Source organism: Anser cygnoides, chromosome 1 (assembly GCF_040182565.1).
Source record: "Anser cygnoides isolate HZ-2024a breed goose chromosome 1, Taihu_goose_T2T_genome, whole genome shotgun sequence".
In the NCBI taxonomy this organism is placed as follows: Eukaryota; Metazoa; Chordata; class Aves; order Anseriformes; family Anatidae; genus Anser; species Anser cygnoides.
In genome coordinates, this window is record NC_089873.1 from 89,713,107 (window position 1) to 89,734,342 (window position 21,236).

At 39.0% G+C, this 21,236-nt stretch overlaps 1 long non-coding RNA gene across 1 annotated transcript in view; it reads right to left on the bottom strand.

The window, feature by feature from the left end:
* Positions 1 to 537: 537 nt before the first annotated feature.
* LOC106039530 (uncharacterized) overlaps positions 538 to 21,236 on the bottom strand; it is a 96,496-nt gene continuing 75,797 nt past the window's right edge. Inside the window, exons 6-12 of the long non-coding RNA XR_010833432.1 lie at positions 20,272 to 20,381; positions 15,113 to 15,239; positions 10,965 to 14,899; positions 10,674 to 10,855; positions 6,611 to 6,932; positions 4,207 to 4,417; positions 538 to 2,828 (exon numbers count right to left, since the gene is read on the bottom strand). This is a non-coding gene — a long non-coding RNA (uncharacterized lncRNA). The remainder of the gene's footprint in view (positions 2,829 to 4,206; positions 4,418 to 6,610; positions 6,933 to 10,673; positions 10,856 to 10,964; positions 14,900 to 15,112; positions 15,240 to 20,271; positions 20,382 to 21,236) is intronic.

Below are 21,236 nucleotides of genomic sequence, written 5' to 3' on the forward strand. Positions count from 1 at the left end.
AGAGAGAAATGGTTTAGCACACTTGAAACCCAAGGGAGTTTTCCAATTAAGAATGACAAACACGGTCAGTGAGCTGAGCCGCAGATCCTGCTGCCAGCCACACAACTTAGTTGTTATGCAGGCCAAAAGGTTTTTAACACCTTCCTAGCAATCTCCAGGAGCAGTAACATTTCCACCCTCTTGAAGATGATGCAGGCCTTGCTCTAGCAAGCTGATACAGCTTTGCCTGTTCTCAAAGCCACCATGTAGGTCTGCAGTCCAATTCCGCACCTGGCAAAGCTCCATCCAGCTAAGTCCAGCTCTTTTACCCTGCTCTGCTTTCGTCCTATGTTTGGGCTGTTGTTTTTCAATTTATGACTGTATTTTTTCGTTTGGCTGTTTTCTCCCCAGCGTGGTCTCTGCTGACCATGACTGCTGGCTTCTGCAACACTGGAGTGCAGCTGAGAGGAGGGCCGGTCATGTACTTCCACGTTCTTTTTAGTCTTTCCCATACTAAAACATCTCAGCTCAAACAGGAAAGAAACTGGAAACCTCAATGCCACTTTGAATTTCAGATTGCTATCTATGCAGTGTGAAAATCCTGTTTCTGCGTAGGGTCACAATCAGAAAGGAGCTAATGATCATATATTATTAATCTGACCACAACTTTAAGTTCTATTTTTAGTGTAGGAGGCCATATTAATAGGTGTGATTTTCACATTAACAGTGTGAAAAGCACAGTTTCTTAGAAATATAAACAAATCAGAAAATGCACATCTTTCATAATTGCAAACTTTAATGGTAGTCAACTGGTATACAACGAGTCTTTAGATGTATATTCAATAGCATCAATAAGGTGAAAGTAAAGCTTATTGTACACGAGATGCATCTGTGAGTGCAGTTGGCCTAGGCTAGACTCCTACTCACATTGCTTTGAAAATAACATTCTGGAATACAAGCTCTTTAAAACAACAACGGCCAGCCACCTTAAAATGCATGTTTTCGTTCTGGTCTAAAAGATTTAGGGAGTTGCTTCTGATGGTGAAAAATAGCCTACAGAGAAAACAAAATGCCTTAATTCTTCAATTTAGACACTCACCAAGGTTTAGGCATGAGAGTAAGTTTTATTATTTTGATCTTCACTTCAATTAGGGCAGAAATATCCTTCAGTTTGCATCTGAATTGCTCAATTTTGGTTTGATTTACCAGTCATCCCTAAATGCAGTCCAAATTGCCCTCTGGATTTTATAACTCTCACTGGACAAATAATTTAGAAGGCTACCACTGATGGACTTCTAACACTTTCATATTCAAAGCACGTGACTTGAATGTGTCCCAGGACAGAAATGGCATAGGACCTGACCTAGAGAAGCTTCAAAGGCATTTGTTTCTTTTTCAGGAATACAAGGTTATTGCGTCCAGCATTTCAGAGGTTGCACTCAGAGGCAATCTGTGTTTAGATTCCAGATCTAAAACCAAAATACATAAAAACGTGCAGTCCTGCTGTATCAAAAGCTCATATAACTCAAACTACTATAAATTCATTACCTGTTACATATTTTACATATAATAGGCAGCATGTATTCCTTATGTCACCAACTTTTCTATAAGCAAAAAATTTTCTTACTTTCAAAGGTTTTGTTTTCAAAGGGGTTAATTGCCTTGCTGATGTTTTAAACTTTCTGTAAATGAGGCATTTGATAAAGTAACATTTGTACGGTTTGTTTCTACACTTGTTGGCAGACCTACTCATCTCACAATCTTTGCAAGACACCTGCCTCCAGCATCAGATATGAACTGATTTCTGAAGGCTTTAGTATTTCACCAGGGCAGAAATTGCTTGGAATTGACCTTCTGTTCCTATTATAATTGTTATCACAAAAGCTTTTCTTGTTCTGCATTTGATTTATTATTTCTGAGTGCCTTTGTTTGTGATACATAAACAAACACAGTATTTAAATGATTTATAGCCAACAAACTGTCTTTATTATTGTGATTCCAGTTGCACAAAGTTTTTATGCGAAATTATACCTGTTCTCTGGTTTACTTGTCTGAGAACGTTTAAAATGTAGGTAAAATATTTCCAAAAAACATAGCAGATCTGTATTTTATTGTCATAGCATGTATAGTTTGAGTGTGAGTACGTGAATTGTGTGATTAGCTGAGCAGGAAAAAAACACATTCCCACATGACTGAAAAGAGCTGAAACAAAGTGGGATACATTAAAAACCATCGCACAAAACTATTTGTATGCACAACATGTGTTGGAGTGTACATATGCCCATGTGTATATGGCTCTATAAATTCCTTTGTTTTCACTCATACTGTTCCTTGGGCTAATTATAATTTTCATTCTGAAACATGACTGCAGTAGTATCTCAGCGTTAATGAACGCTGTCAAAAGTCACCTAGAAGCAAGAAACGAAGTCACTCTCTTGATCCCTTATAACATCAATTAGTACAATCTCTACAGTAATATCTTATTAGGTGGCAGCATTTCCTACCGCCGGAGATACTAAGTGCGTCACATCCTTTATTACACCTTAATTAAAAAGCACATTCTGCTTGCCTAATGCCTTCACATAGTTGCCTCCTTCCGTCTACTTTTCTTTCCACCTGCTGTCCAGTCCTCCGCTGTCTTGAAGGCTGCTGCCTCCTGCCTTCCTCCAGCGATGGTGGCGGCAGTGACACACAGCGTGCTGCACGCAGGGCTTGTCGGTTCCTCCGCGGGTTTGGTTAGCTTGCACGCTGCACACACGTAGCCCAGGCAGCCCTGGGGCTGAGCACATCTGAACGACAGATTTCATTACACATTCCTTTCCTTCCATCCCATCCGTTTAGCACTTTATCTGGTTTTTGAAGAACATAACAATTTTTAGAAAGAATTTAATGATAGGATGAACTGTGTCAGACAGATGACTTCAAATTATAGTTATTAGAATTCCAGCCTAACAATCTGCACTTTAATAATTTATCACTGAAGAGCTCTTATTTTAAGCTCCTCTTAGAAATGCCTTTTCTCTGCTGTGTGTGTAACTGGGGAGACGACTGACAAGTTCAATGATTTTTTAGCCAATGTTTTCCCCTCTTACCAAGGCATAGGAATATTTTTCTCTTTCTATCCAATGTCTTGCAGCTGCAGAAATCTTCTTTATACTGCAGAATAAAGATGCCTGAAATAGCTGAATTACTCTAATTCAGATCGTTCCATAAGAACTGCAGATATTGCCCACTATACATACATTTTCTACAAGATATTATATAAAACTACTTAATTTGTATAGCAAAGAAGCAAAAGTTTTTGTCCTCAGGGGTTGAAAATTCACTGTGATGGTGTAAAGTCAATAGCTGTAACATACACCCGCCAAGGACCTGACTTCATATTGGGCATCTTCTTGGCTGAGCAGAAAAACTGCATGTTTTCTAGTAAGACTCACGCCAGTGGAAACACTCGAGCAATGGAAAGCTGCCAGAGATCACGGACAGCCAGCCTGTGTCTGTCCTCAGCAAGGGCCTGGGATTTCGCCCTGCGGATGCTGCTGTGGGACTGCTGCAACAGCAACTGCTGCTCTCTCGCAGCTTCAAGGCTAGGCATTTCTTTTGCCATCTGATGGTGGTCCTCTTAGTTTTCTAGCTGTTTACGTGCTTATATGCCCACACTAATATATAATAAGCACATACATAAACTAATTTATACATATACACACATATATGGATATATCATTCAGAAATAACTGTAGGGTCTCTCTATTTTTAAATTTTTATTTTTTAATGTGCACATTTTGCATTCTGATCTTGATTTAAATTATTTGGTATCCACTCTGAAAGATGACTTGAAAAAATCCCACATGGTTTCACTAGCAGTTTCATGTGATAACCTTACACTTCTCCTTTGCCCCTCCCCACCTCCACCTACTTGAAAGAGCAATTTCCATGGGCACTTTCCCTTAGGCACGTTTAGCTACTTGTCTTCCAGCCTGGCCTCTAAGTGGGCAGAAGCAGTGGAAATGAATGGAGAGTAGGTAAGTTAACACCGAGTCCTCAATAATTACATAGACTTCAGAGACTGCTTGAAGATGAACCCTGGTTCATGAATATCACTTCTTAAATTCTTTTTTAGCCATTTGTCTTTCTCTTTCTTACTAAATCTGTGTTCTTCCCCAGATGTTTTTTCCCCTACACATTCTCAAAAAGTACTTCTGTTTTTAAAAATAACTGATACAATACCTCTTGGGAAAATGATCAAGAGACCAAGAAAGCTGAAAATTGCTGGAGGTGCCTGGAGTGTGCTTGGCTGCAGCTTCTCTGCAGTTCTCGGTACCTGGACGCTGAAATAATAGCACAGGAACTCTCTTCTGACTACAGGAAGCTGACTGGAGGTGTCTTTTCCTGTGCCTTGAACATGAGGTACCCGAGGGAAGGCCATGTAGCCCAGAAACTAATGGAATGGAAGGCAGAAACACAAAATGGTTTGGTCAGCCTTTATTTTTCATAGTTTTTACAAATCTGAAAAACAGACACTAGTGTTTTTAAGTATGCACTTTCCATCATGATCTCTTTGCTCTTTTAAGATGTTTTCTTTTAAGATGCATTCTCCTAGTTTCCCAAAATGCATAATTAGTTTCTAAAAAAGGAAACAGAACCCCATTTGTTTATCAAAGGGGCTAGAACAAGCTCCCAAAGAGCCATTCTTGAATAAATAAATACAGATGCTAAGTGCAATTAAGAAAGGAAAAAGATTGAATATTTATCTTCTTACCCAAGAGACTGATCATTCTCTAACCCTTTATGCTTTCTTGCACAGCTCTGCAGACGCACTTTTGTACAGAAGAACAATAGTATAGCTCCCTCACAGACACTTTAATCTGCAGTACCAGTAATATATGTCACGATGTTTCCATGCCTTGGAAGGCCTACAAGCAGGGTAAATTTAACTGTAAGACTCTGCCATTTCCTTTCTCTTGAATTAGCAAAATGTACTCACATCTGATGAATGAGGTCAGTGACACAGAAGGTGAAAGTGAGCAGGAGATCTCAAGGAATTGGTGAGACACATGTTCCCAGCATCCCCAATATCTACATGTTTTAGTCCTCTCCAGTAGTACCAGAGGTGTATTCTCTTTCTCCTTGGAATGCTTTATGTACGAGGCAAACACTTGCTTATAAATTCAATGCCATTTACAGTTTTCTTTTTTACTGGGATTCACCTAACCAAATGTGTCAGGACATCTGTCCATAAAGCAGACAACAACTTGTGAACTCTTTATGCTACTCTCCATTTGCAAAGAAATAGTTAGTGGCGGGGAGACGGTCATCTGATCCATCTCAAGATGAGAGGAATCATACTCCACAAATCCTGTATTTCCTTCTACCAACTTTAAAAATCAAGAAAGCTGACTTAAGATATTCAAACTGGAGGTATTTTTACATCTAGAGTTGTAACACACACATCAGTGTCATCAAAGTAAATTTAGCACGTTTGCATTTGGTCAGATGAATTTGATCCTTCAAGCCCCCTGGTGTCCTGTGGAACCAGGATGCAAAAAGTGGCAGGCAGCAGCATGTAGAGGACCTCACGTCTCTGCGACCTTGTTTGTCTCCACCTTACTTCTTGTCAGTTTAATGAAGGTCTGAATAAGAGAAAGGCACATATGACCACAGGTTAAGGTTTGATGTACTTTGTACTATACCAGAGCACAGCAAATTTTGCCTAATCCAATCCATGGTGTGCTCGTGTGGTGTAGTGCCCAAGAAATTCCCATCTGGGTACTGACTACATTATAGGAGAAACCTATAGTTTCATTAAATAGCAAATATTTTGTCTGGCGATGTGATGCAGGAATGTCTGCTTCATTGTGTGCAAGAGAAAGCAGTCTGTTTCTTGTGGATCACCAAGGGGCTTACAGGCCATGTAATGGGAAGAGGCATGTCAGATTTATTCTGGGGGATTAATTTAGGTCTGTGGGCTGTGGGTTCTCCATCCCTTTGACAGAAATCACCTTCAGAGAATCTCTGAAAAAAAAAGATGTCCTAATCTGGAATCATGCTTCTTCAGTTTCTCCAAATTTACCAAAAAAAAAAAAAAAAGGAAAGGAAAGGAGGAAAGGAAAGAAAAAAGCAATTGCTAATTATTGTTTCAGTTTAAAAAAAAAAAATCCTGTAATTAGCAAAATATATATATATTCAAAAAAACACCACAAACTGTTGACTTCTTCTTTCCTTTTTCCTTTTTCTTTCTTTTGTGTTTTGTCCTTGTTGATGTTAAAAGGTAGGTAGAAAAGGGGAAACAAAAATAAAATCTTTTTAACTATCCTTAAGAAATTTACCTGCTACCATTCTTTTTTTAAGGCTTCTAAATAGCCATTTACTTTTAAAATTATCATTATTATTTTAATATATTTCACAGTATCACAGAATTAGAGAAGAGCTGAGGTAGGAAGAGACCTCTGGAGATCATCTAAGTCTACCTCCCTGGCTCAAGCAGGGTCACTCAGAGCAGATTGCCCAGGACAATGTCCAGTAACATTTTGACAATTTCCAAGGCTGAAAACTCTGCAAACCATCTGGACAACATGTTCTTCTGCTTGATCACTCTCACTCTAAAAAATAAAAATTAATTTAAAAAACTTACATTTAAATGAAATTTATTGTATTTCAGCTTGTACCCATTGCCTCTTGTACGTTCACTGTGTGCCGTTGACAAGAGAAGAGCCTGGCTCCATCTTCTTTACTGCCCCATCAGGTGCTTACACCCACAGGTATGATCCCCCCCCCCCAAGCCTTCTCTCCTGCAGGCTGCACAGTTGTGGCTCTCACAGGTTCTCCTCGTGCTGGTGGGAGGGGAATGACCAGCTTTGTCCATCAGCAGCTCTCACCACACACCTGGACTTCTGTCAGCATTGGAAACGTGGTGCCAGGCAGATTTGTGCACATCAGCACCCCTTCGGAGTTACCTAGAGAACAGCCAACACCATAACGGCTGACTTGAGAGTCATGCACATATTCGCTGATTTCAGAAAAAGGTTACTTGCATAATAACACCTTTAAATGAAGTGACACGCTTTAAAGCTGCCACTTTAGTCACTTTCCTTTGTCTCAGAAGCTGCTGTGAAGCTGAAAGGAGGGCAAGTACACCTCCATTATATGCCACTTTTCCTTCTTGATTTGAAGCTCTAAGGCACCATGATAACTAAACATCCTTTTTTCCTCACAAACTAGAGCTAGTCTCTGCACTGGTTCACAGTAGTCTACCTCAGAGTAGGAGATAAAAGTAGCTAAGCAGGAGTTCACTGTGATTCCCTTATTTAATACAAACCCAAGCTTCCCCATAAATTGCAGTGTCCGAAGGTGACCGAGCTTCTCCTCCACAGAGCATCTCCCCTGGGGCTGGTCTCAGGGCTGAGTCCTTTGTTCAGGTTAGTGTGCTGAGCAAAGAAACCACAACCCAACCCAACTAGTGCATTGGCTAGCTAAAGAGCTAGGGCCACAATCTCAGCAGCCCACACAGCTGCCTGTGCTGGCAGGATTTCAGCGTGAGCCTCTGTGATCCGATTGTGCCCATAAAGCTAAGACTGCAGCAGAACCTGGTTCTCTGTCAGTTTACAAAACGGTTCCTAATCTCAGTTGTATAGATTACAGTTAATGTGGCATTGTGGTGAAAATATCGTAACTGGCAAAATTAATTATTGCAAACCAAGTGATTTTTCCTAAAGTAGTAGCACCAAAGTCAAGAAGTAGCAACTGTTTGCAATGCCAAACATGCAACTTGTTGGAAAAGAGCAATGCAGTTGCTCTTTCTAGTGCAGTGGTTTCAACTGGCTTTCCTTTTCCCTGAATTCCAGCCTGCAGTTCTCCAAAAGCCTAACTTGAAATGCTTTCTAACCCGACATTGATTTATTCAAGGAATTGACTACATGCGCAATCAAGTAACCCTGAAGTGATTAATTGGAATGTGTTTAGTTCATTGATCTGTTATTATATGATATGCTAACTTCTGAAGCTAATGAAGGAGAGTGGCACGTTAACTCTTTTCATCTGGAAAAAAAAAAAAAGAATGGATACTCTGGCTTCAGAATATTTATTTTCTAACAAATCTGTGTGGAAGTCCATTTGTTTTTTTCCTAGTATTGCCAAACCTAAGTGTTTACGCATCAAGTTCTTAGTCTTGAAAATTCTTGACATTTTAAAATAGTAAGTATATTGGGTTATTTTTTAATATCTAAGCCTTTAGCCTATCTTTGGACTTCAGTTTGAATTTTGACAATGCAGATTAAAAGAAAACTCATGTCTCAAGTAAATCTGAGACTGCCATATTAACATGTTGTTCTGGATATTGGGAAGATTCCAACATGACTGAGGAAGATGTCTTCCCTTGGGAAGAGGACGGGTTTCTGGAGAGCCTATGTCCGTTTGATGTTATAATTTGACAAAAAGACTCGAAGGTATAATTCAGCTAGCATGAAAGGACACTGTGACACAGATGACTGAATATCAGACAAGATCAGCTACTGCAAAAAGTCAAGTCTTTGCCCAGAGAGAAGTGCCAGAGAGGTAACACAAATGTGTAATACTGCAGGGAAAGGAAAGCTGCTGAAACAAAGCCTGGTATCTCTTGAAGAGACAGTAGTGCCTATATCCTGCATTTCATTCAACCTGCAATCGGCGTAACATTGTGCCTGAGAGAGAGGAGAGAAAAACAAACAAAACAAAACAAAGAAAAAAGCAACAATTTCCTTCTGTGCTTTAGACTATAAATCGATTAAATTTACTTTCAACACAGAATAAGCATCATTCCACAGCAACGTAATCTGAAAAATAAATGTCCATCACTGCTACTGAACTGAGCTCCTGTGGTATGAAAAAGCAGAATAGGAATGGGCAAAAAGATCCCATGGTTAATGGTACAGAGATTGGATTGGATTGGAAGAAACTCCCTGGGCAGAACCGCAGCTCCCATGGTGTAGGCTGACACCCAGTCAGCCTGCTGCAGGTACACTTGCTCAAACAAACCACACAATGGAAATGGAGTTCAGAGGACTTTCTCTCACACATCAGTCCCCCTAGATCAGCCAGCAGCATCAGACATGCCAGAGGAAGGCACAAACTTACGACAAAATAAGAGAAGTTGCTTAAAATGCACCCACTAATTCATATATTCTATTATTCACCTTCAAGTGCAAACATGAAAGAGGAAGCCTTTCCATACTCAGCCAATATCATCATCCTACAACTTTTTTTAGCCTACAACTGCAGATGATTGCCTGCCCATGAACGTGTTCACCTTTCTAGTTCTATCAGTGGATTTAAGTGGAGATATTATCACTCCTTCAAACAGCAACTTTTAGATGTGAACTTATAGGTAAAGTCAGGCCGCATCTTGAAGTGCGTGACATCTGTCCAACAGAAATCCTCAGTATGACGGCCGTGTGTTTACGCAATGAACTAAAGACAGTTTAGACAACATATCACTGAAGTGATTAGTGATCCTTGAATATTTTCAGCAATCTTTTCAGGCCTTACAGAGATTAATATTTTGCTTGCTTTTCTTATCATTGTGCATGTCAGCAGATGTTTTCATTGTGCTGTCCACAGTGACAGAGAGGGCTTTTTCCAGAGTGGCAGCAGCAGGAACACAGAAGAATAGGGGGAAGACAGTATAAACTAACACTGGAAGATGATAACATCAACAGAAGGGAATGAATGGTTTGAGTTTTATTCAACTCAAAATCAGTTTCCACATTAAAAATGCAGCAAATTTGTACAACATCTCAAAGGACGTAATATAACATGAGAAGAATAATTTTAATTTGTAGGTACTGTTAATTCTTACTATCTCATTAATAACAATCGGAACTTTTTTTTTTTAGAGAATTAGAAATCAATTTGAAAAGTAATTACTTCATTAAATTTGGTGATTGTGTGCTATAGCCATCTCAATCTTCATTAAAATGAATGACAAGCAACTTTTCTCATTCTTTATGCTATGTGAATTTAAAAAGTGCAACTTTCCTATTTAATCTTAAAACAAGGTTGAAGACTTATGGTACACATTCCTGAAGCAAATGGGTAGAGGATTTTGGAAATTAGAAAGGTATGCCTGTACTGTAGCCACAGAAACGAACACTAAGTTATATATCTGCTGACTTTAATGAAACACGGGAAGGAGATCCTTTACCCTAACAATATCCTCCCATACAGAGACATAGCTCTTTTCTAGGGCTTCCACACCACTTTCCACCTGAACATGGGGGGGGGGGGGGGGGGGGGAAGGGGGAGGAGAAACATGATGACAAAAACCAACCAAACAAAAAAAAATCCTTACAAATAATCTCTTTTAAATTTTGAGGAGGTAAAAGTTTTAAATTTTGTGTCTGGCTAATTAAACTGCAAAGGTGATAGACTTGTTCAGGATAAATGAGCATGGTAAGGAAAAAGCTATCTGCTGAAACCCACTTCAAAACTTTAGCCAGCTTTTGTTTGTGCAAATATAAATTTATTTGCAGATAACTGCACAGGCTTTGTAGTGTTGTTTTTATTAGGATTCACATATGCAGTCCCACATGATGACCAGAATTCTTAACAGACTTCTTCTATGATCCCCATAATCATCCTCACTGGTTGCATGACAAAGTGTACATCTGCCATCAGATGAAATGATTTGGAGGCTTCAGCTGAGAAGGCTTGGAGAGACTTACCTGGGCATGATAACCTTTCTGTCACTTCTGGTCCCACACAGTACCAGCCGAGGCATTGTAGGTCAGGCCAAATCCCGTAGCAACAGCAGAATTTTCTGAGCTGTTGATGTCTGTGTCATGGTAGTAATGGGAAGACACCACAGGTCCAATGACACCATGAGACCAGGAGGAGGTTCTGGGTCCTGTGCTCAAGAAGGGACAGGGAAGGGTGGGACAGATTGTGTCATATTTAGGAGTGGAGACGATATAGGAAGGCAGATTCCGCATCACTCAGACTGGTAGAAAACTCACAGGGTAGGGTCTGAAAGGTCTCCAACATTACGCTCAAGGAGGGATGGTCTAACAGCACTTTCCTTAGGATATAGAAACAACAACAACAAAAACACTATGCAATTATACACTCAGAACATCAGACTTACTTAAAATAGGCTTTAAAAATATGCAGATGTTTTCACAAAATAAGGTTAGCTAGCTACAGGCCTCACTAAATGTCCCCCTTTCAGTTACCCAGCCACAGTCCTCTAATAAATCCTCCTATTCAATTTGAGGAGCTTCAGGCTGTTTTCACTCTGGCTTGCATACAAGCAGCATGGAGTCAAACATGCTTATTTGTGTATTTTTCCTACTCTCTCTTTTTGCATTTCTGTGGGCTCCTAATGCATGCTGACTTATTTTTTTTTCCCCACACTTGTCTTACCTGTCTTACATCTTGAGTGATGAAAGGGTGAGAGAGAAAGGAAAGTTGTCAGAAATCAGTAAATTGGGATCTATAAAAGTGAGGTGGTTAAATATTCAACATAAGAAGTTGCTGCAGCACCTGAAAAGACTGAGAAACTGCAGCAAAATCTGTTTCATAATTCCTTGAGCTTGCTAACAGAAGTGTGCAAAATAGCAGAAAAATGATTTAGTCTGAATGCAAGTCATTTCTGATGTCCCACTAGTAGGTTGGGCCATACATCCTCCAGTTGCCCCAGCATGGTGAAGCCATGACTGAGGTCTTGGCAGAGTCCCAAACACATTTACTGCTTCTATTCATGCCCCAAACTTTTGCCTTTTGCTGCAGCAGAAGGGGACAGAGATGTGGCTCAGCAACATGGAGCACAGAGGCAGAAATGGGACTTGGTGTGGTAAGAGAACAGGGTAAGGGACGTATAATGCAATCTCTACAATGATTTGCCATATACCTGAGGAAAATTAATGTCTTTTTTTCTCCTGTTTCACTTTGCCTGTCCTTTTGTCCTTCAATCTGTATTTAGCTTTCACTTAGTCCTTCTGTATAGCTCTTGGTTTTAAAGACTTTAATCATTCTCACTCATCTGTAGACTTTCTACAATTAGTCCACACCTTTCTTGAAGTGTAATATCAAAAACAACAACAACAACAACAACAAAAAAAACTAGATATAGTCTTCCAGTTGGTATTTTGCCAGTAAACAGCACAGGAGTTATTTTTACATGTTTTATTTTTATTTCAACCAAGTATCACTAGCTGAAATAATTTCATCTAACTTCATGTTGTAGCTATCTAGCTATCTACATCTGACCTGTGTGTCCTTAACTTCCTGTGGAGTAAATGTCCTGATTTCAGGGTGTGACTCATACAAGTACCTTACCTATATATCATCCTTTAGGTGAGTTGAGCAGTACCTCAGAATTGCCTGTTTATATTAGTTCATCACATAGAGATCACGGGCTGATCAGCTAAAATGTAGGCACTCGCCTACAGTGTGCATGACTGCTTTCAGCCAGATAGATGCCATCCTTCATCTACCGTCTATTTTGTACTTTTGGATGCTAGAGAACACCGGATTGGAAACAATTACTTGGATCATTGAGTCCTGTCCCCTGAAGACATGGACAACTGGGCTATATATATATAATTCAGAAGCAACTTCACAGACTAATGTACATTGCAAGTCACAGAACACTTCCAAATACTCGTTCAACCAATAGTGAAAGACCCAAATCTCAACTGTAATGTGACTCAGGAAAAGAGGAAGGATGAGGAATCCTATATTCCTGGGAAAGCACGTTAATAAAACTACCCTGAATGTCTGTAAGAAGCTGACCAGACAATCCACTACACAGGAGAGCCAACGTTTGCTAATAGACTGATAGAGAATTGAAATTCCCTGCCAAGCCCAAATCTGTTATATATTTTAATCTTGCTTGAACACAGCACACTAATCAGATACTTGAGGTAAGTTCATGGCCCACGTGGCACCCTCTGCCATTAGTACAGCTGATGTGCCAGGGTCTGGTAAGCCTTGCATCCTGAGACTACAAACTGTATGTCACTGGGTTAAATAAATAAATAAATAAATAAATATTCCTAGTCTATCACTACATTTGACCTCTCCTGAAACAGTGCACCACATGGGCATATGCACAATTGTAGCGAGTGCAGCACTACTGTGTGGTTGTACTTGCTGTCTTCTGTCACTGTAACAAGGAATCAAGTGTAGTGCTTGAACACTGCAGATCATTTGGATTGGCTAAGTTAATAAGGAAGTTCAGTCCTGTGCTTATTCAGATATAGACACAACCCTTGGCTTTCTAGGCACGTTAGAGTGCAGTATACTTTTTTTTTTTTGCCTGCAATAAGTTGCAGGTTAATATTAAATACAAAATGCTAACAGAGAAGCAATGTATTAGCATTTTTTGGATGAAAAGATGACATTTTATATACCCTTAAGGAAAAATATTGTTTGCTCCCTGGAGCTACCCTGACCAATTTAATTTCCCACATCAGTACACATCATGAAGTCAAACGTTCTCACTTCATCTTTCAATCTACGGTTAACACTCAGAGTATTGGATTTATTTTTCTTCTTGTATGTGTTTTCAGTATGTTGGTTGCTTTAGACCTTCTCTTTCATGGATATTCATGCAGTTGCCATTACTGGCTTAATTTAATTTTGTTTCTGCATTTCATCAAAACAGAACCACACACACAGATCTGCAGTGGCAAGAGAAAGCCAAAGTGGTAGACATTGCATGGTAGTGGTACGGAGTTGTAACATTTCGGTAAATCAACACATACAGAAAAAAAAGAAAAAAAAAAAAAAGTGAATGTATTCTCATTCTCTAGAATTCTTCATGAACTTTCAGGATGAGTTAAAAGTTACAATTTTCAAACCATCACTACTACAAGCATATCCATCCATACTGCTTGAAATCAAAGAAAGATTCAAATTTAGAGATGTGAAAACTAAACACTGGCTGCAAAAATGTAGCCTTCCCACCTCTAAGTGAAAATCAAATCACTTTGACAGGTCTCAAAGTTTGAAACTTTGTGCATGTAATCCTTAGGAATGATGAAAGGCTCAGATGAACCTGCCTTATAGATCCAGGGATGTCAGAAAGCTTAGCCTGAGCCTGTTTCAACACTGTTTTTAAAACAGTACAGAGTGTAGTTTTTGTGAACGTTCATGAACTCACAGATAGCATCTCTCTTTCTGCTAACATGTCCATAATTGTGATAGCCAAAAAGTATGAATTTACATCAGATTTAACGTTTCTCTCTGTTGAGATCAATTATTAGAAAATGGAAATTGTAAAATAGCAAAAATATCTTATAAGAAGTTAGAAATGATGAAAGGATCATCATCATAAAGCATTTCCAAAATTGTGTACAATTGAAGTTACTTTCACATTGTTGCTACAATGAATACCTTAGGAAAGCTGGAAATGATGTGCTTTGAGTCTTTATATCATGTGCCAGGCTTCCAACCTAATTTGGCCCAAGCACATTTTTCACTAATACTTACATGTTTGCTCCTTTGAAAGGAAAATCTGGCTTGGCTTTCTATATTAGCACATTCTTTTATTCCTAAGCCATGCCTTACTACGTAATTTCTGTCATTAAAAGGCATTAAAATCTCCATTCTAGAAAATATATAGGAGACATTTTAAACAGTAGCATTTTTCCACTTACTTCAAATATAGAAGGAAAAGCGGGAAAAAAAAGCAGTATGTGGTACTGGGGGAGAGCATGAGAGCAAAAACCTGAGAGATGAGGCATATGAAACTGGCTAGCTACCTAGCTTCCTGATGTTCTTTGTTAGGTGCTTGCTGAGACTTACTTGAATTTCAAATTGTTTTCTAAGCTGGTGAATGGCAGGTGCTTCCTAACCAGATCATAATGAGTACAGAGGCTCAGTTCCATGGAGTCATTTCTCCCTGCTTTTGGCTGTCTTTTGAACTTGTGGAGACAAAGCAGTGGATCTGGAAATTGGAAATTTTATTTGAAAACCCACATACACAACGCAATTTTGTAACTCTCCGTACATAGAGGGCTAACAAAAGAAAGCAGGATGTTATTAATTTCACATGCTGTGGGACATATTGCGATGTATTTTGGGATATGTATATTAGATCTGATACCAGACTATGTGTCAAAAATATCAAAACCAAACCTTCACTGCTATTTTTACTTACCTATAGAGGTTCTTGTTACATGTACTTCATTAGCACAGTAGATGGAAATGCTAAATACAGAATGCCAAGTGACAACACTCTAGACTCTTTCTTCCAACTTCTTCCAATGTTCATCTTCTTTCTGAGGCTCAATCACAGAACATGAGAAATTAAAAGGTCATCACTCAAAGATACCTTTTTCCTTGTCCTTCTCAAGCCATATCTTACTGTCACGGTTTTAGCATTTGTTTAAGGACTTCATGAAATTAAGTCTTTGCCTGGACTTACCGCTCTGAAAGGTGAGCAGTGAATCAGCCTGTGCCAGAAAAATGTACAGTCTACTGAAAAATCGCCATTTGCTATCCAAAGAGAGAATGTTAACATTGCAACAAAGTGAAGTGAGATTGAATACGGTAGCTGGCAGTAGGGGAAAAAGATGAGATAGAACATAAAGACCATGCTTAAACTGTACAACCTGCAAGGAGTCTCAGCTCCAGAACTAAAATCACTGTTCTCACTCAGCAGAAGACCTGCCTCTTCCACTCCACCACAGTTGACTGTGAACCACAGTTGACTAGGTCCCCAGTCAGGGAGATCAGAGGACTACCAGAGGTTAAAAAGAATACCTCTTTACCTTAGTAGAGTCAGTATTTTAAATCTTCTCTTACCCATTCCTACCCAAATATGAGAGGGGAACTGAGTAACACAAACCACATAAGTAAAACCTTTGCACTTTTATCTCCTGAAAATAGAAAGAAGTAATATTTTGCCATTTAAAATATTTTATACAAGTAAAATTTTGTTGAATAAAGAAAGAAAATTATTTAAATAAACTTACAATAGATGTAACTACAACAACAAAACTCAAAAGGAACCCCTATTTACAAAAAGCATCAGACTAACTCCCATCTTGTGCATTTCAGAGTTATTTCATTGATTTCAGGGAATGTTGATTTACTGCAGTTGAGGATCTCATCCAATATTAACAAATTCCACTTTAAATGAATTGTCATAGAGACTGCAGTATTTTAAACGTTGGTGTTTTTTTTGGGGTGGTAGTGGTGAACTGACTGCATAGCCTATTGAGTGGGGGATTTATGTATTCTCATTACTGAGGAGTTATCTGGAAAACTTTATTGACGTATTTGTGTTAGATGATGCATAATTATCAGTGGCTAAAAATGACTGAAAAACTACCATGAAAAAGTCAATGAAAATTGTGATGGAAAAGTGTTTCTGTATTTTGCCCAACTCTAAATGTGATATAAAAGCCATTCCCTTAGGGCAGGCGGAGAGATTAGCTATTTTGATAGCTTTTATCACAATTTTAAAGCCACAGAAAAAAAATATATATATATATATATTGTATTGGAGGCACCAAGAGGACAGAGTTAGGAAAGGTCTTTATTTGTTCTGCCAGATACAGCAATGTCATTGTCACAAGAAGGACATAGGTTATGTGATAAAATTTATTTTGTTACTCGTGGATGAGCTTTCATTTGGAAATCCTGGCTTTGTGTACCCTGTCTGTGCTCCCATTTCAAAAGAGAGCGGTGATATGTGTGCATCCCCCTGATTGGGGAAAAGGCTGGCTAAGATACGTTTTGACAGTGATTTTCAGTCTTTAAGTCTAGTTTGTCTTCTGTCACCTTCTTTGGAGAGAGAAGTCAGATATCTCCCTGAACCTCAAAAAGTTTGTTCACCATCACACAGCAAGATCTATTTCCTTGGGCTGTTGAGCAAAGAGTCCGTGATGAATGTAGTGGAAAAGCATGGTTTTCTTTTGCTTTACTTTGTTATATATCTGGCAGTACCTCAAAGAATAGGTGTATTTTGTTGTTCAGACTAGCAGAGATTGAAATAAAACTATGTTTGGAAGGGGAGTGAACAAGGGAAGAGTGACCTCGTGAATGGTTTCTAGAAGATTGTTTCCTGTTTACAGGCCACTGGGAAAAAATATGACTAGTGTCTGTCATCCAGACACTGATCATTTCTTAAGCTTCCGGATACATCAGTTTTATAGGTATGTCAGCTGCCTGTATCACCTAGCTGTCCATCACCTTCTGCTATCTTTTCTCCTTCTCGTTTCATAATCCTTTAAAACACTCTTCATTAGTCAGCCGTTCTTTCATATTAAAATTCTGTAGCAGAAACATTGCTTACATTTCCCTGTTAAAACACAAATAATTTAAACTATTTCCTGCAGGGGAAGTGACTGAGAAGATGCGTTTTGCATCATGGTGGTTTTTGTTGTTGTTTTTTCCTCTGGGCACGAGACAATGCAGATTCAGTAAACATATCAAACCATGTGCAATGAGAATGATTCCAGTGCTTTCGGTTCATTAGTCTCACAGTGTGAACCTTAATAAAAATGAATTTGACTAGATAAGATGCAATTAGAGCAATTGGAGTTACAGATCGTGTACACATACATGTTTATAAAAAGGGAGACTATTTTAAAAATGTGTTTGGAGAAATGACAGAAAATAATGCATGGCCAGAGTACATGTCGATGACTGCAGTTCTTAGTTTACAGAAAATGAACTTTTAATCACTAGGCCCAGTGCCCACTTCTCTAATTATAATAAATTTTTGATAATCCACCTTTAAGAACCATGATCCAAGCAAGGTTTATCCTCCATGTGTAGGCACAGAAGTAGCACATTCATCTCAGAGGGAGCATTCAACCACGTTAAATGTATGCACACAGTATATAAGCTGATGAAATGGTGTCAAAAGCCTTGTTTAATTGTGTAAACCTGGCTTCTTTACACATTATGGATAACAATTATGTAATGGTCTCAATGGCACTTGGCACTGTGGCTTGGGTCATACAGCTGTGCCATGCTGCATATATATATATATATAATTGAGAGGTAAAAAGGATCCAAACATCAGACCACATGAAAACAGATGAAATTACCCTGTCAGATATGCATAACAGAGATCCCACCCTTGACCAAGATACCACTTTCACCTCTCCCCCAGTCACCCCACCTGACATCTGCACTGTAATGGAAGGAATGGATCAGCCTTTCAACATCCTGCAGAGCCAGGTACACAAGTCCCACATACTTTGTTAGATTTTATTTGTACTCAACTGCAACACTGTGTAGTGCCTGAAACACACCACATGTGACATCGTGGGATCCAATCTATTATGAATCCTTATTACCAATAAAACACCACAGACCTACTGGCTAATGTTGCTTAGGGAACTTGTCTAAATCACCATGCAGTCTGTTCTCAGCTTCATTGCCATCTTGTTTTCTCTATTCTACCTTCTCACATTTAGTTAAGTTAGTCTGAAACTATAAAAGGCCTCACTGTTAAGCTAAGATTAAAGATACTGTGCTTCAAAAATTATACACTTTCGGTTATCTACTTCTGTATCTCTATCTAGTCATTGATGTTGCAAGTACAATAGAAAACCTTCACACTACTGTGCAGCCACATTTCCCATATTCACTACATGTGGAGTTTATTTTGCATGGCAAAACGTCCTTTCAGTGTTTTGCAATTTCTTTGTCTCTGCCTGTCTCTTCTGCTTTAAGCCACTATCTTAAAAAGATATTAAACTGCTGCTAGCAACTAATTTCAATACAGAAGAAATGCCTGATTGGTGCCTTCTGTGAGAACTTGATAGTGCTGTTGATTAGAAACTGACTGTGAGTAAAAGTAAAACAGTTCTCTTTTGATTGTTCCTAAAAGGAAGGGAAAAGAAAACACCAACCATAAATACTGGAAAGTGAACTCAGAGAAACTGATCACTTCAAACATAAAATATCTGAGACAGCTTTCAAGTGGAAAAAGTGTAGTTTCTTCTACTTCAAAATAGCATTAAAATTAGTTGACTGAGTAACCTTCACTAGAACAGGAAGGTATGTGGGGTACCATATCTCTACCAACCAGAAGACTTACGCATATTTGATAAAATCACTGCACAGAGAAAAGCTGTTCGCAGTTCACACTTAACTCGCTGAAGGTCCTATCTCAGGAATTGAAATTTTGAGAATGATAGAGAACAGGTTAGAAATAGCATCTAATTACAAACACACACGCCATCATAGCATTTCAGTTTGAAGACAGTAAGAATGTCTGAGAACCAAAGCATTGTTTTGCTGTTTAAGAAGCTCCCTTCCCATGGTAAAGTCTATTCTTTCACTAGGCAGAATACCCAGCTTAACCCAGCAAAATTAAAGTAATACACGCTTTAAGTTGTACAACATGTTTCAGACACAGAAGACAAAGCAGTATTAGATTTAGACTTTGTGAATGACCTGGAATGTAAGTTAAAAGTAATTTAGATGATAAATGCTACAGTTGCTCAACACTCAGTATTACCAGTAATCACTTTAAAAATCACTCTGCTTTCTCTGAACAGTTTTCCAAGTAGTGGTATTTACTTCTTCCCATAATTCAACATCCTCTGGGAGATGGTGTCTTTACAGAAAGGAGTGATTAGCAGCAATACTGCTAAAACAGGCTCGAAGTTCTGGAGGAGGGAGTAGCTAAGAAAACTGAGCTTGTGTGAAATGAGGATCATACACACAGTAAAACAGAGGCTAAAGCAAGTATCTGTTAAATGTGGACTAACGTACAAAATGTGTTTTTGTTGTTTTGTTTTGATTTTTTTGTATTCTGAGGCTTGTCAACAAGTAAGCTAAAAAGACAGGACAATAAACATGTAAACATCTGTCACTCTTTGCAGAAAATATTTAGCATCCTCTGAATTTCAAAAGGTTAGCCTCTGAATTTCAAAAGGTTAGCCTCTTAACCCTCTGTTTATAGAGAGAGATGGGTGAACGTTCTCACTCACTGAAATGTGACTATTTCAAAGACAATGACATTTTCCCCAATTCATGTTTGACGTCTCTAGACTGCAGCTAAATTGCAAGTATTTGCTTGAACTTGCTGTTCCACAGTGGGTCTCTCAGCTGTGGCAGATCATATACCCTGGTGTTGCCTTGCAACTGGTGCAGGCTGCCCAGTCCTGCTATCATGCAGATACACCTGTCAGCTGGAAGCTCCCAGTTAGCAGTTTTGGGAGCCTTGTATTTAGCTTGTGTTCCTCTCTGTTTACAGAAACTCATTTTGGAGCCTTCAGCCAGCAAAGGAGTGAGGCCAGTGCCTTACACACAGCTTAGGAGAGAAGAGGGAGGAGCAGAATTGACCCTTACCTCAGGATTACAGCTGCCCAGGTTTCTGCTCTTCTTTAGTAGACCAGCTCTCTGTTCTTTTCCCTCTCTTCTCTCAAAACTTTGATTTCCATTAGCTCCCAAAAAGCTGCCTGGAAGCCAACAAGCAGAGAAGGCCCAGGTGGACATAAGTGGGAGGCCAAAGAGCTCGCCCAGCTGTAAGCAGGGCAGGCAGCTTGTACAGCTGCCCATAAAGGGCTAAAAATAGCAAAGATACAGGATGTTTGAGTGTTACTGCACATTGTGCCCAAAAGTCTTCCAAATTCTGTCAGTGGTCTGTTCATCAGGTGAAGGAAAAACACTTCTAGAAGCTTTGTTGCTTCACATTTGTGCAAAGCTTTACTGTGGGGCTGTAATCTGTATTTAGATATAGGTGATGGAGACCTGAACTGCCAACAGGGAATTGGGATGTGTTTGGCTTGGTATACAAAAGCATGCACATAAATGTAAAGCATTTAAATGTAAAGCTGAGCATGTAAACTGAGCAACACCACACCCATACGACAATCTAGAGACTTTGGTTCCTAATAACAGTCTGGAACTGTACATTTTATTTCTTTTTCTTAACTTACAAGTCACTCATCTCAGGCAGCTTAGCATTTTTTTATTTTATTTTATTTTATTTGGTTTTGCTTTCTGCTTTACCCCTTATTCAGCTTCTGACTGTTTCGCTAGGTCAGTGATTTCACAATTTATTTTCTAGTGAGAAAGCATAGATTCACAAGTATGGGCCAGAAATGAATGAGACAGAAATAATATGACAGCTATTGATATGCTTTTCACTGAGAGAAACCTTTAAGAGGAGACATACAGACAGGAAGACAATAAGCACAAGGCCCCCATACTTCTTGGAAGGGCATGCAGGAAAATGTTCTTACATAATAAGCTAGTGAGACTCTCCAGCAAAACTAAAAGAGAAAAACACTCCCAGTCAAACACGAACAAAG